Here is a 14014-nt window from a genome sequence, read left to right on the forward strand (position 1 = left end):
CCCCCCCCCCCCCCGCATAGCGGCCCATCCTTATAGAGGGGTCATGCTTTCTCTAAGCTCCCAGGTGCTACATCTCTCCACCCTTCTGGCTCTGTGCCTCAAGGAACCACACAGGCACAGGGTTTCCTCTGTAGACCACAGGGTTCCGTCCCAGCTGTCACCTCACTGTCCTCTCCATGACCTGAACGCATCCTCCTCTCACAAAGGCTGCCCGCTGCTCAGCCTCACCCTACTCTGCTTGCGTATCCACCTGGCCCATCATAGAAGAGACATCTTGAAGATCATGTCAGTATCCTTAGCCTGGTTAGGTCCGCTCACCTAGACCTGGTCCAGCCTAGAGCAGCTGTCCCACGGGAACCATCTGCCCGGTGGCTTTTGAGCTTCTGCAAGCGCTGCTTATGCAGGTTAATATAGGTAAAGACAAGACTTCTGGCCCTGACATGCTGCGTGCACGCTCACAAGCAAATGCTTGCGCGTGAGTGTACCAGTGTGTGAGCACAGGTTCATAATGTGCCTGTGTGGGTGTGCACGCCATGAACCTATATGTGCGTGTATGTCTATATAAACCGTGAACATGTATGTGCTATGTCGGAATATACCATAGATGTGCATGTGCCTCTTGAGTGGATCTCATGGGTGCATATGTGTCTGTGTGCACACATATGAATGAAAGTCCTCCCGTTTAAGGAAGAATGGCGTGCTCTGGCAGTCTAGGAGAACTTCTAGGCTGCATGTACCATCCTTACTGCCCATGGGCCACCCTCCCTCCCTTCTGGGTTTGTGTATTCACCTGGCCTTCTTTCCTTCCAAGTACCCAGTGGTCAGAGCCAAAAGATCCTCGTGGCACTAGGGACAGGGCAAGGGGCAGGAAGGGGCTAGTGGGCAGGACATGTAGCTCCTAGGGCAATTGTCTCTCCTTGACCTTCAGAGCACCACATGCCACGCTGGCCACCCTTTAAAGAGCAGCTGATTGTCTCAAAGGCTGCCCTGCTCTGAAACCCGCACGCCCTCCCTCCACGGACCGCAGGCTGCCAGCTGAGTGGCGGGTGGCAGCTGCCCTGAGCTGGAAGCTTTTGATTTGCGTCAGTGCCTAGCTGGCCAGGAGGGGCCTGCACGGCGGGTGCTTGGCAGCTGCAGAGAGTCTCAATGACATCACGGCTCTCAGGAGCCCAGGCGGGCATCCCAGGAGAGGCGGCATGGGCAACAGAGCCTTCACCCCTCTCCCCACTGTGTGGGGCTTTAAAGGCAGTTTCCATGATGCGCACGCCACGGAGGTCAAGCCCCCAGAGGTGGAGCGGAAGTGGATTATCCCTCCCCCATCGGGCTCCCTTTGGCTCCCAGAGCAGCCGGCTTGTCACTCTGTGGCTACCGGGTCATGGAGAACTCCTGCTAATTGAGGGGCTCTGTAGGAGCCCTCACCACGCCTGCAAACCTGCAATTTCACAGAGATTAAAGCTTCCTCAAAGGGCCCCCAGTGCGAGCACCGTGGCTGAGAGACAGGGTCAGAAAGAGGGAGCACTGTCGACTCTTTCCTGGTGTGCCACGGAGGCTGTGCCTTAGCCTAACCTTTTCCTGGGTGGAAGGAGCCCGGCAGTCAGTAGTAGGAGCTGTGTACTCCTACACGTGTCTGTCCGCACAACGCCCCCCACTTCCCCTACCCCAACCCTGCCCCCACCCCCCGCGTCCTCTCTCTTTTTTACTAATGTCTCCTGCTCAGCGTAGGAGCACTACTGAATCACTTCAAAGACTGGATGGTTTATCCTTACAAAGAATTTCTGGGAAGGTGCCAGCAGCCGGCTCTCAACCAGAGGGAGGGAGGGAGGGGAGGAGGGAGGGAGGAAAAGAGGGAGAGCTTGATTGTCACCATGGTCACCCAGCCCATCCCCCTCCTGTCAGCAAAAACCGCTCCAACTCCTAGCAGTACCTACCCCTGGTGGAGCTGCCCATATCCCTTCTGCTAGTGTCTACAAGGCCGCTCATGCTCCTTAGCCAAAACACCCTCTGTGTGCAAGCCGTACCTCGGTTCACCTGCACAGATGGTTTCCTCTCCCGAGGAAACCACTCTGAAGACATTGGGGTCGCTCAGAGCTCCGGGTATCCCAGCTTTCTGTTCCCAGGGTCTCTGCACCCCTCACTGAGTCCTGGGATGAGAATGGGGGCAGGGCAGGGCAGTTAGGATGGCAATGACTTGTGGTCAGACACTAGTCGCCCTGCTGGCTTGGCAGAGTGAGGGAGCGGGCATCCTCTGGGAAGGTGACCTGGGCTCTTTGCATTTTGGTGAAGGTTTCTGTGACCCAAGTCTTTTTTTTTCCTTACTCCCCAAAGGAACTCTTTACTGTCTTCTCTCTCTAGAATCCAAGAATCTAGGAAAAGAAGGTTTCCAGAGACCCCCCAAACCAGCCATGTGTGGGGGGGCACGGGGTAGGCCCACAGGAAAGCAGTTAAAGGTTCCCTCCACCTTGAGAGTTCAGATCTTGTGCCCAGGATCCATCAGCCTAGGGGACAGGAAGCTGGCACTAGAGCCTGGGGTGGTGACAGACAGTGTGTGACAGACAGTGTGGAACTGTGGTTTGGCCAAGGCCGCTCTGAGTTCCCTCCCCACCAAGCCACCGCGTGGCTGGCTCCCATTTCCGAGTGTCTGGGGCCTTCCCTCGCCCACCCCACCGTGCTTCCTAGCCTCGTTCTGGGTGGCTGAGAGGTTGAGTGCTGAATCACCCGTGGGTCCCTAACTCGGAGTATCTTAGTGTCACTGTTTCCTGTGGCCGACAAAGCGAAGCAAGGAAGACTGGGTGGCTTAAACCACAGACGTTGACTGTCTCTGAGATCTGGAGGTCAGAAGTCCAAGGTTGAGGTGTGGTCAGGCAGCTGTCCAAAGGTCTGAGGGCAGCTGGTGACCGGCTTCTCCAGACCCCGGCTGCTGTAGAACTTCTTGGGACCCTGCCTCATCACCTGGCCTCCCCGTTCGTCTGGGCCAGCATCTCCTTTTCCATGGTCTGTCATAGTTACAATGGTTGCCTTCAAGACCTAGCCTAATCCAAGGCTAGCTCATCTTTATAGCCTTGCCCTACACTAGCTTCTTCCAAGTATAGTGCCACTCCCAGGTGCCCCATGGACAGACGGGTAGACTACCATTCAATCCCTTAGAGATTTGCAGGAGAGTGCTCCCCTATGTCAACCAACTTTCTCTAACTGCCCCAACTGGGTGAACAGATGTGGAGACTCCATTGAGTGAGACAGAGCCAGGACTACAGCCTAGGCCATGTGCCCTTGATGTTCTTCTGTCTGTGCGGGGGGGGGGGGGGGGGGGGGGGGGGGGGGGGGGGAGGTGAGGGGGGTGGAATGAGGAATCTCAAGGACGGGGAGTCTTCTAGGCACCATTGAGCATCTCCAGCTTGAGGGGACTCTCCTTCTGTGATCCTATTCTCAGCCTGACCGCCCCCCCCCTGGGCTTACCAGCCCTGTGACCTCTGTATGGGTTCACCTCGCAGACATGTGGTTGGCTACCAGCCACTGATTCCTCCTGGCTCTATGTGGCGGCCCAGCGTGGCATGAACCTGACCTCTAGCCACAGGGGCTAGAGCTATGCGTCAGATGCCAAGGAGGCCTTGGGACATGCCAGGGCTCTGTGGCTGGCAGAGGCAGTATGTGTGGCCAGTCACTTAGGTCGCAGGCCAGGCCACACAGAGTCAGAAGGGACCGCCTGTCTTCCTGTCCAGATGCATCACAGACCCTCTCTTTCCTATCTATCTCTGCTGGGGTCAGTGCCCTGACTACAAAAGTGAGGCCCCTGAGGTCTCAATAGGGTCAGGCTGCTAAGGGTGACTTGAGGCACAGACCTTCTGAGAGCAGGAAGGTGACCCATGAGGAAGAGGTAGGAAGAATCCTTGCCCACAAATAGTAACACACACGCGCCAACTGTCTACCAAGATGGGAGAGCCTGGAGCTTGGTGCCAGTTCTCCAGGTCTTAGAGCTTCCAAGAGGCCAGGCTTGACTCCAGCTTTTGGGGTGCTGGCTTCAGAGAGGGGGAACCCACGGCCTTCGGGAGATCATCAGATGGGCTACCTACCACTCCATCCCACCGACATGTAAACAGATGGTAGATCCTCTTGAACGGAGCCCTTGGGTAGCCTCGGACTCGCCGTTTCCATGGAGACCCACATCAGTGAGTGCCTCAAGTTGTGGCCATGAATATATTCACTCTTTCCCCAAGATGGCAGGGTTCCTGGGGGGGTCCCCGCCTGCCTGGCTTCTCTTCCTGAAAGAGGAGCATGGCTCTCAAAAGCCCCTAGGTTGAAGGGAAGGAGTGTCCCTGGCTGGTGAGAAATTGACAGACAGACACGCTGTTGCCGCATGCTCCTCGACACCTGGGAAGTGGTTCTTAGGGTTGAAAACCCTAAAGCAGCCATGACATGAGCTGCTGGGCCGTTGGAAAAGAAGGATGGGGCAGTGGGATAGGTGGTACTTCTGGCAACATGCGATATCCAAATCCAGGGAAGAAGGGAGTCTCGGGTAGAGGCAGGGCCATCTTTTCTAAGGTTCCAAGGTCCCAACCCCCCCCCTTGTGTCTTTGGGCAGGTGGGCAGGGTGATGAAGGAGCAGACAGTACGAGCCTATGGGGAAGGTTCTGCTGCTCTGCGTACTCAGCACCCGTACCGTCTCGGCCCTGGACACAGGATCATGGTGAGACACAGCACCTGCCTGCTTGCAGCTCTGGGGACATTCACTGTGTACAGTGTCCCTCCCGGTGACTCACACTGTGACTTTGTCTGCAGCTTACTGAGTTCCAAGACCGCTGTCTCCTGAGAGCTCCCAGGCTGGAGTCCACATCCAGGGCTCCAGCTCCCGGTTAAAATGTATTTTTCTTTCCATCCCATCAATGTGTAAACAAGGATGGCAGATGCTCTTCAATTAAGCCCCTGGGTAGCCTCGAACCTCACTGACTCCATGGAGACCTACATCAGTGAGTGCCTCAAGTTGGGACCAAGATGGTGGCTCAGGAAGAATAGGAGCTGTCTCGCGGACCCATGCAGTCCCATGGGTTATTTAGATGCATTCTTCTTAAAGAAAGAGTTTGTGGCTCTTAGGTGTTGGGCCCCAAAGGGACAAGGCTCCCCTATGGCACATAGTGGTCTAAGTGAGGAGACCTCACCACACACCTTCTAGGACCATCATCCCCTATTTAACATCTATCTGCAGCAGGACTCACTTACAGGATGAAATATGTATGGCCAGTGTGTGTGTGGGAGTCCCAATGACCTGGCACAGTGTGTTTGGGGCCACAGTCCTCTCCAGCCAGCTGCCATTCCCTCAGATAGGTTGCCTCACACAGCAAATGGATACCAGGCTGAGAACTTTCTGCACTACTCTGCCCTGCCTAAACAACAAAGGAGAGGATGCCGATAGTTCGGGCTGTTGGCTGTTGGTCGAGTGAGAGGGGCCCAGCCCACAGAGGACTATGCGGAGTGGCCATTTGGAAGGATGCTGGAGGGAGAAAAGCAATCGGCACTTCCCTGATCCCTCTCCGGGAGGTCATTCTTCAGTTCATGCTCTCCCAAGCCCTGAAGCTGTTGCCCTTCTCTGAGGATGACTGATCTGGATAAGATCTTCCGAGGGATCTGGGATCTGTCTTAGTCGGTGCTCTAGTGCAGTGAGGAGACACCATGCCCAAGGCTACTCTTATAAAGGAAAACATCTAATTGGGGCTGGCTTACAGGGAGCATCCAGGCTGGAGTTCAGGGCTGGGCCCCCAGCTCCCTCTGAAATGCTTTTTCTTTTCTTTTTTTGGGGGGGGGGGTGCAAAACAGGGTTTCTCTCTGTAGCCCTGGCTGTCCTGGAACTCACTCTGTGGACCAGGCTGGCCTCAAACTCAGAAATCCACCTGCCTCTGCCTCCCAAGTGCTGAGATTAAAGGCATGTGCCACCACTGCCTGGCTTTTTTCCTTTTTCTTTCTTTCTTTCTCTCTCTCTCTCTCTCTCTCTCTTTCTCTTTTAAGATTTATTTATTATTATATGTAAGTACACTGTAGCTGTCTTCAGACACACCAGAAGAGGGCATCAGACCCCATTACAGATGGTTGTGAGCCAACATGTGGTTGCTGAGACTTGAACTCAGGACCTTTCAAAGAGCAATCAGTGCTCTTAACTGCTGAGGCATCTCTCCAGCCTCTTTCTTTCTTTCTTTCTTTCTTTCTTTCTTTCTTTCTTTCTTTCTTTCTTTTCTTTTCTTTTCTTTTCTTTTCTTTTTCTTTCTCTCTTTCTTTCTTTTTTTTTTGAAGTACTTTTTCATTGTGGAGAGTGTAGGGGTGTCTTAGTTAGGGTTTGACTGCTGTGAGCAGACACCATGACCAAGGCATCTCTTGTAAATGACAACATTTAATTGGGGCTGGCTTACAAGGTTCAGAGGTTCTGTCCATTGTTATCAAGGCAGGAACATGGCAGCATCCAGGCAGGCGTGGTGCAGGAGGAGCTGAGAGTTCTACATCTTCATCTGAAGGCAAGCAGGAGAAGACTGACTTCCAGGAAGCTAGGATGAGGGTCTTAAAGCCCATGCCCACAGTGACACATCCACTCCAACAGGCCCACACCCACTCCAACAGGGCCACACCCACTCCAACAAGGCCACACCACCCAATAGTGTCACTCCCAGGGCCAAGCATATACACACTGTCATAGGAGGTATGAGTGGCAGTAGGGAGATGCTGTTTATCCCAGCTCTCTAAAGCCTACGGTGGGATCAATGTCTCCACCCACCTGTGAACCCCTTGAGGCAAGGGCAAAGCCGGAAAGCCATAGTTACAGCCCCATGCTTACACCAAGAGAGAGACATTGGGCTACCCTCCATCTCTTAGAATCTTTCACCTCCCTACCCCGTACCTGTTCCTCTTACAGCCTCCCTTGAAGCCTAGGGAACCCTCACCACACCCACACATGCGGACTGAGCCAGTGTCCTGATAGCTTCAGCTTTCTGTCTGAAGTGAAGGTCCTGGCTTTCACTGCCGTTGTGTTATGCTGAGCCCTATGCACATAGCCTCACTCATTGGTCCGGGTCTTTGCAGGAGCGGAGTTTCACCCTCTTCATCATCCACTGGGCAATTCCAGGTTCAGGTGGCTGGTCCCACATCTGTGGAAGACCTCTAGAGCAGAGAGGTCCTTCCCTGTGCTTGAATTTCCTGTCCCTGCTGTGTGGCAGAGGCCCACAGACCTGAAGGCCCAAAGCCCAGGTTTAGCTTCCAGTGGTTCTGGGGTGTCGGGGTTACACCAATCTGACCCAGATTCCACCGATTAAGGTTGAGGGGTTACAAGGCTTCTTTCCTTCCTGTGGCTCTGGGGAGACGCTCCATGCCTCTCCCGGTTTTCTTCCAAGCTTCGGGGAGGTCTCACACCACCTCCACTCACCTTCTGTGGACAGAGCCAGCTGTAGGCAGCCCGTCTCTCTAACACTAAGGGTCCATTCTACCCCTCCTCTCCCTTTCCCCACCCAGCAGAGCTGTGTGCACCCCAAACCTCCACAGACAGGCCAGTTAACCCTCCTACCTGACCCACCTTCCTTTTATAGGGACACACACACATACACACACACACACAATACACACACATACACAATACATACACATACACACACATACACACATACACACACACATACACACACAGACACATACATAACACATACACACACACAATACACACACATACACAATACATACACATACACACACATACACACACACATACACACACAGACACAATACACACACATACACATATACATGCACACATATACACACATACATACACACACATACATACACACACATACATAACACATACACACACATATACAATACACACACATACACACACACAATACACACACATATACAATACACACACATACACATATACATGCACACATACACACACATACACACACATACATACACACATACATACACATACATACACACACATACACACACATACATACACACATACATAACACATACACACACATACACAATACACACACATACACACACAATACACACACATACACACACAATATACACACATACACACACATATACACACACATACACATACATACACACACATACACAATACACACATATACACATATACATGCACACATACACACACATACATACACACACGTACACACACATACAAATACACACATACACGCACACATACACACACACACACAAACACACACAATGGCTTTATGAAACCGAGCAGTCATCTTTAAGGGTCCATTCTGCCAACCACACTCAGCCCCTCTGGGGACTGTGTACTTGTCACTCATGTGTGCCTTGACAGGGACACTGAGTCCCTTGACTGACCCTTTCCTCCACTTTCACCTTGTCTGTGGCGCCAGGGCTGGGGCCCAGGAGGATCATGTGGTCAGAGGCACAAGCCGCCCATTGTGTTGTGCGGGTGGGTCCCACAGGGCCAGGCTGGCCAGCAACAGCAGCCTCCCACTCGTTTGAAAAAAAAAAAAAGGCCTTTGTAAAGGCAGCAGGTCCCCACCCTGCTCCACAGGAGTCAAGACCGGCTCCCAGCTTCCCTGTCCTCGGGCAGGGTGACCATGTGGCTCTTCATTCTGTGTGGTTAATGTCACCAGCATGGCATGCCAGAGGGCTCAGATCCGCAGGAGACCAACAGAGACACCAGCTGAGGACCAGTTCCTTCATGGCTATACCATCGGTGACACCATGGGAGGAAGGAGATGGAGCTTGGGAGGACACTGTGGCTGGCCTGGGTGACCTGCCTCAGGTGGCCCTGGGAACCTGGTGTGTCACTATGGAAAAGATTAAGGAGAGGCAGGAAGAGGGGGCCAAGACAGGACAATGAGCAATAGAGGCTGTCGACCTCACAAGGGTTGAAGTCTAGAAGGCCATGGGGTCCAAAGGAACCTGAGAGCAATTAGGACCTTATAGACCCGGAAGAACTGCCCTGAACCATCCAAAAGTCAGCCTTTTGTCTCCAGCCAGTCCCAGAGAGTCAACCTGTACCCTGGCTCAGAAAACACTCCAGGACCAAAGGCCTGCTGATGCTGTTCATTAAGGCATCTCAGAGGACTGAGAATAGGGACACTTGGTTGGGTGGTGGTAGCACATGCCTTTAATCCCAGCACTTGGGAGGCAGAGGCAGGCGGATTTCTGAGTTGGAGGCCAGCCTGGTCTACAGAGTGAGTTCCAGGACAGCCAGGGCTATACAGACAAACCCTGTCTCAAAAAACAAAAACAAACAAACAAACAAACAAACAAACAAAAAAGACAGTTGAGAAGAGTCTGGACAACTATGACAAAGTCCCCTTCATGCACATTAATACTGGCCCCTACACACCCTCCTGGGGATGAGGCCTCCCCCCGCCTCCTATCGTGGATTCCAGGACAGAAGATATCAGCCCAGAGTCTTTCTGGCTCCTTTTTTTGTTCCATTTCTTTAGAAGGTCACGGCCACTGACTTCAGGAGCAAGGGTTTCTGGCGTCCAAGCAATGGCGGCTCCGGGACTGTCCCCAGGGCCAGGGGCAGGGTGAGAGGGAGGGAGGAAACAAGGGAGCTACTTTTGTGAAAAGAGAACTGGGTGGGGGTACAGGAAGGGCAGGGAAGGAAAGCAGGAAGGAGGGTGGGGAGGGCATTGCTGATGGAAAGCTCTTGAAGGCCCAAGGACGGAGGTCCTGTTTCTGTCCTGAGGTAGAGGGCAGAGAGAGGCTCCTCTACTCCTCCCACAAGGCCTCAGACACCAGACGCCTGCAGCCCTTCATGGTGCCAGGCCAGGAAATGCCTTTGTAGGGTCTACCTCCAACGGGGGTTGGGGGGAGGGGGGAGCCCTTGTTCCCACCTCATCTGCCTGAGGCCTTACCATGAGACATTCTACAGGTTGGACACTGAGCATATGCGCCACCAGGGGCTGAGACAGGGCCAGCCTTGTTCAGGAGCTGCTGGATCTGTGACTGTGGCTTCTAGGGCTCTGTGGGCCTGGTGCCATTGCAAGAGTGGATGTGAACGGGTAACCCAAGCAGGGTGGTTGGAGAGGGCGACTCATGAGGTGAGCTGCATGGATTGGTGGCAAGCTGTGGCGAAACGACCTCTCCAAGGGCACCAAGGGGATCTGTGAGAGTTGGGGGGCCACACCTAAGGGCAAAGGGCAAAGGAGGGAAAGATATGACCATAACAGGCTGAGCCACGGGAGGAGGGGGACCTCGAGCGGGGTCATCTCCTGGAAGGACAGCAGGGCAGGGACAGTTTAGGGGGGACAGGCTTCTATCATCCGCCATTTCTGCCTCTGACACTCTTCCCTGCATCCACATGGCTGAAATCCTAACCCAAGCCCAAAGGTGCGATACTCACCTACCCTGCAGGGAGTTGTCTAGGCATGGCATAGATAACATGATGGGGAACAGAGAAACACTGTGGATCAAGATCCAGTTATTTCCCCTGTCGCTGTCACGACTGGATCGTATCTGTGGCGGGATGGCGGCGATGGGTCCTGGCTATGGTTTTGCTGACTGTGGTATTTGCGATAGTGGTGGCGGCAGCGGCGGCGACAGTGGTGGTAATGGTCACGGTAGTCATGTTTCTAGGTCTAGGGGTCATGATGATGCTCATGTTGGCACTAGCGGTTGGTCACTCAGGGATGCTGAGGGTGTCGGCCACGTGCTTAGGTTTGTTGGTAGTGATGCTGACGTTGTTGATGTTGGGGGATGGTGGAGGACAGTGATATGGTGCTGGTGCTGATAGGCGCGTGGTGGTGGTGGCTGTAACGGTGGTGCAATAGTGCTGGTGGTCATTACATTGGTTTTGGTGCTGCTGCTGATGTGGGTAATAGTTGGGATGGTCTTGGTGACCGTGGTACGATAGTGATGGTTTTGGTGTTGACGGTGATGTTGCTGGTGTTGGTCACAGTCACGGTCATGGTGGGGGTGGTGGTGGTGGTGGCGGTCATTGCGTTGGTTTTGGTGGTGATAGTGGCGTTGCTGATGTTGGTCACGGCCATGGTGGTGCCAAGAGGGAAATGACAGCGATGGCAGCCATGTTCTTATTTTTGGTAGTGGTCACAGTGATGACATCACCAGGGCAGGTCATGAAGCTGTCATCCTCATAACATTTTTACTCTGCTTCAGACCATTCATCCATCGTTCGAACACTAGGTAAACCCTGAGTTCCCTCTGTCCTTCCTGGGTGGCTGAGTAATGTCGCCAGGCTCAGGAAATCATCCCCAGCCAGGATGAGTCCTGCTAGCTATTAAGTCACCACTCAGGGACTGTTTACCCACACTGACATACATCTTAGTCCCCTTTGGATGGCTGGCCACAGGTCATGCATCCCAAGGCAGGCTCTAGTGCCTGTCCCTGACCCTTCCTTGCCTGGGTCACTCATTTCCCAAGACTCTTGCAGGCCACCCAGGGGAAGTTTGCTTCTGGGAGCTAGTGCTGCCCACGATTTCTCTCCCTTCTTCTTCCCAGGAATCTGCCCACCCAGGCGACGTTTTCTCTCTTTCTCGGGCTTCCAGGAAGCCACCCCTCCTCCCGGTCAGTGAGAAACTTGGCTGGCACTGGGAGAAGAGACACGCTAACACTCCAGAAGGAAAGCTGATGGCTGCTGGCTACACACCCGTACCTGTCTGGCCTTCAAGTGCACGCTCTCTGCACTGGGGCAGAGAACAGGTGGGTGGATTCAGTCCAAGTTAGAGCAGTCTGACCCTACGTGGTTTATGCATGAATTCACTCCATTGCTCTTTATTTATTTATTTTTTCTCTCTTTTATTTTTCCTGAGGATTGGTCCGGGAGCGTGCCAGGCAAATTGAGCTAGATCCCCAGTTCCTCTAGCTCCTCTATCACCCTTCAAATGACACTTGACCATAAGTCAGTACACTGCATACATACTGAATGGTCACCTAACACACTCACATAAGCATACACAGACATAGAACATGCATAGAATCATCTGTCATACATATGCCACACATAATTTTCATGTGCCAACACATGCAAACACAATACCCCTGTGTGCTCATAACATCGTGTACATACCTACGGGTGGCATGCTCAAACATGTTTTTTGTTTGTTTGTTTTTTGTTTTTTTGAGACAGGGTTTCTCTGTGTAGCCCTGGCTGTCCTGGAACTCACTCTGTAAACCAGGCTGGCCTCTGTCTCCCAAGTGCTGGGATTAAAGGCATGTGCCACCACTGCCTGGCCAAACATGCTCTTAAACACACACACACACACACACACACACACACACACGAGCACGTGCCCACAGGCACGCATGCACAAATAAACCCACACAGGGTATGTACACAAACAGCCCGTTCACTTTTACATATACACAAAGAAGTCATGAGCATACAAGAAGTCATAGAGCATATACTACACACACACACACACACACACACACACAGACACACCAGCGTCTTTTCATCTTCTGTGATTTTAGGTAGGGGTTCCTGTTGTGTTAGAATTGTGGCTCCAGTCCGGACAGACCACACCAGGCCAATACAGTTCCATGTGGGAGGTTTAGTGTGGGGAAGAGGGCAAAGGTGGCAATGAAGATGAAAGGGAGAAAGAGAAGACAGAGATGGGGAGGAGGGATCTGACTTTTATTTGGGTTGTGACATAATTGCTCACAGGTAAAGGTGGGAGGTGAGCCAAGTGGATTCTGGGAATGTATGGCGATTGCTAGGTCCACACATGTGCGGCTCCCTGTTGCTTGTGAGTGACGTCACTGGGTTCGGAGAAAATCTGCCACATCCGTTCCTGATACCAACAGTTCCCACATTGGTGTTGGCCAAAAGGAGGCTGACCTCCATTTTTCTTACTGCCTCTAGGACCTTGATCACAGAAGCACCCCACTTTTAGACCATGACCCCAATGGTTAATGGAAGGGTGTGATGAGTTCCTGGGACAAAGAGGGGCTGTTGATAGATATAGCACAGGTTCTGCTGTGACAACCACGGGATCCAGTCTAGGCTGCCCAACCGACCCTCAGGAGAGCTCCCAATAGGCCTGGACTCCTGAAGCACCAGCTATGAGAAAGGCTGATTGGGGAAGGCTGAGCGTCAAAGAGTACACACAAGACTTTTCTACAGCCCTCAGAAGCCAAAGACACTGTCATCACATTGGACTCTCTGACCCTTGGTGTCCTTAAGCCCCACCTTTAGAACTGCCTACCCAGTTGTTTGTTTGCTTGTTTGTTTGTTTGTTTTACTGGGGACTGGGCCTCAAGCATCCTGGGAAAGCCCTCTAGCAACTGAGCTATCCTCGACTTCAGCTCCTCTGTCCTTCTTGCCCTGCTTGGCATCCAACAGCGTCTCCAAGAAGATACATCCGACCTCCCCCGCTGTAACTACTGTGGCTGGGGCTTTGTTGCTCAACCTCAAGCCATAGTCTCCTGGTTCCCAGGGAACGCCTTTAGTTTCAACATCAAAATGAATCGTAAGAGCCTGCATCCCTCTCCAATCAGCACTGGATTCCTGCAGGTTCATGCCGCAGTCTCCACAGCTGGGAACAGACGGCACCTGCCCTGGACTCTGCTCTTAGCCATGCAGCTCAACAGGTAGCAGGTGCCCCCTCAGCCAGCGGAGTAGGGCCTCGACCATGGCTCCCAGGGACTTGCACAGGCATCCTTTCCCGGCCATGACGATCCAATCTCTTCTGCAGTCCCCTCCTCTTCCTTCCCTTGGGGACGTGCACCCCAGAAAGGTAAAGGCTTCCACTGGCCGTGCTAATAAAGGGTTAATAAAGGAGTTGATGGGAGGAAGAGGAGGAAGAGGAAGTAGAGGAAGAAGAGGACATGGTAAATATTTGCTAAGGGAATGAATGTACTGAAAAGCAGCTCTGCGCCGGGCAGTGGTGGCGCACGCCTTTAATCCCAGCACTTGGGAGACAGAGGCGGGCAGATTTCTGGGTTCGAGGTCAGAGTGAGTTCCAGGACAGCCAGGGTTACACAGAGAAACCTTGTCTCGAAACCCCTCCCCCACCCCCAC

Source organism: Mastomys coucha, unplaced genomic scaffold, assembly GCF_008632895.1.
Source record: "Mastomys coucha isolate ucsf_1 unplaced genomic scaffold, UCSF_Mcou_1 pScaffold3, whole genome shotgun sequence".
NCBI lineage: Eukaryota > Metazoa > Chordata > Mammalia > Rodentia > Muridae > Mastomys > Mastomys coucha.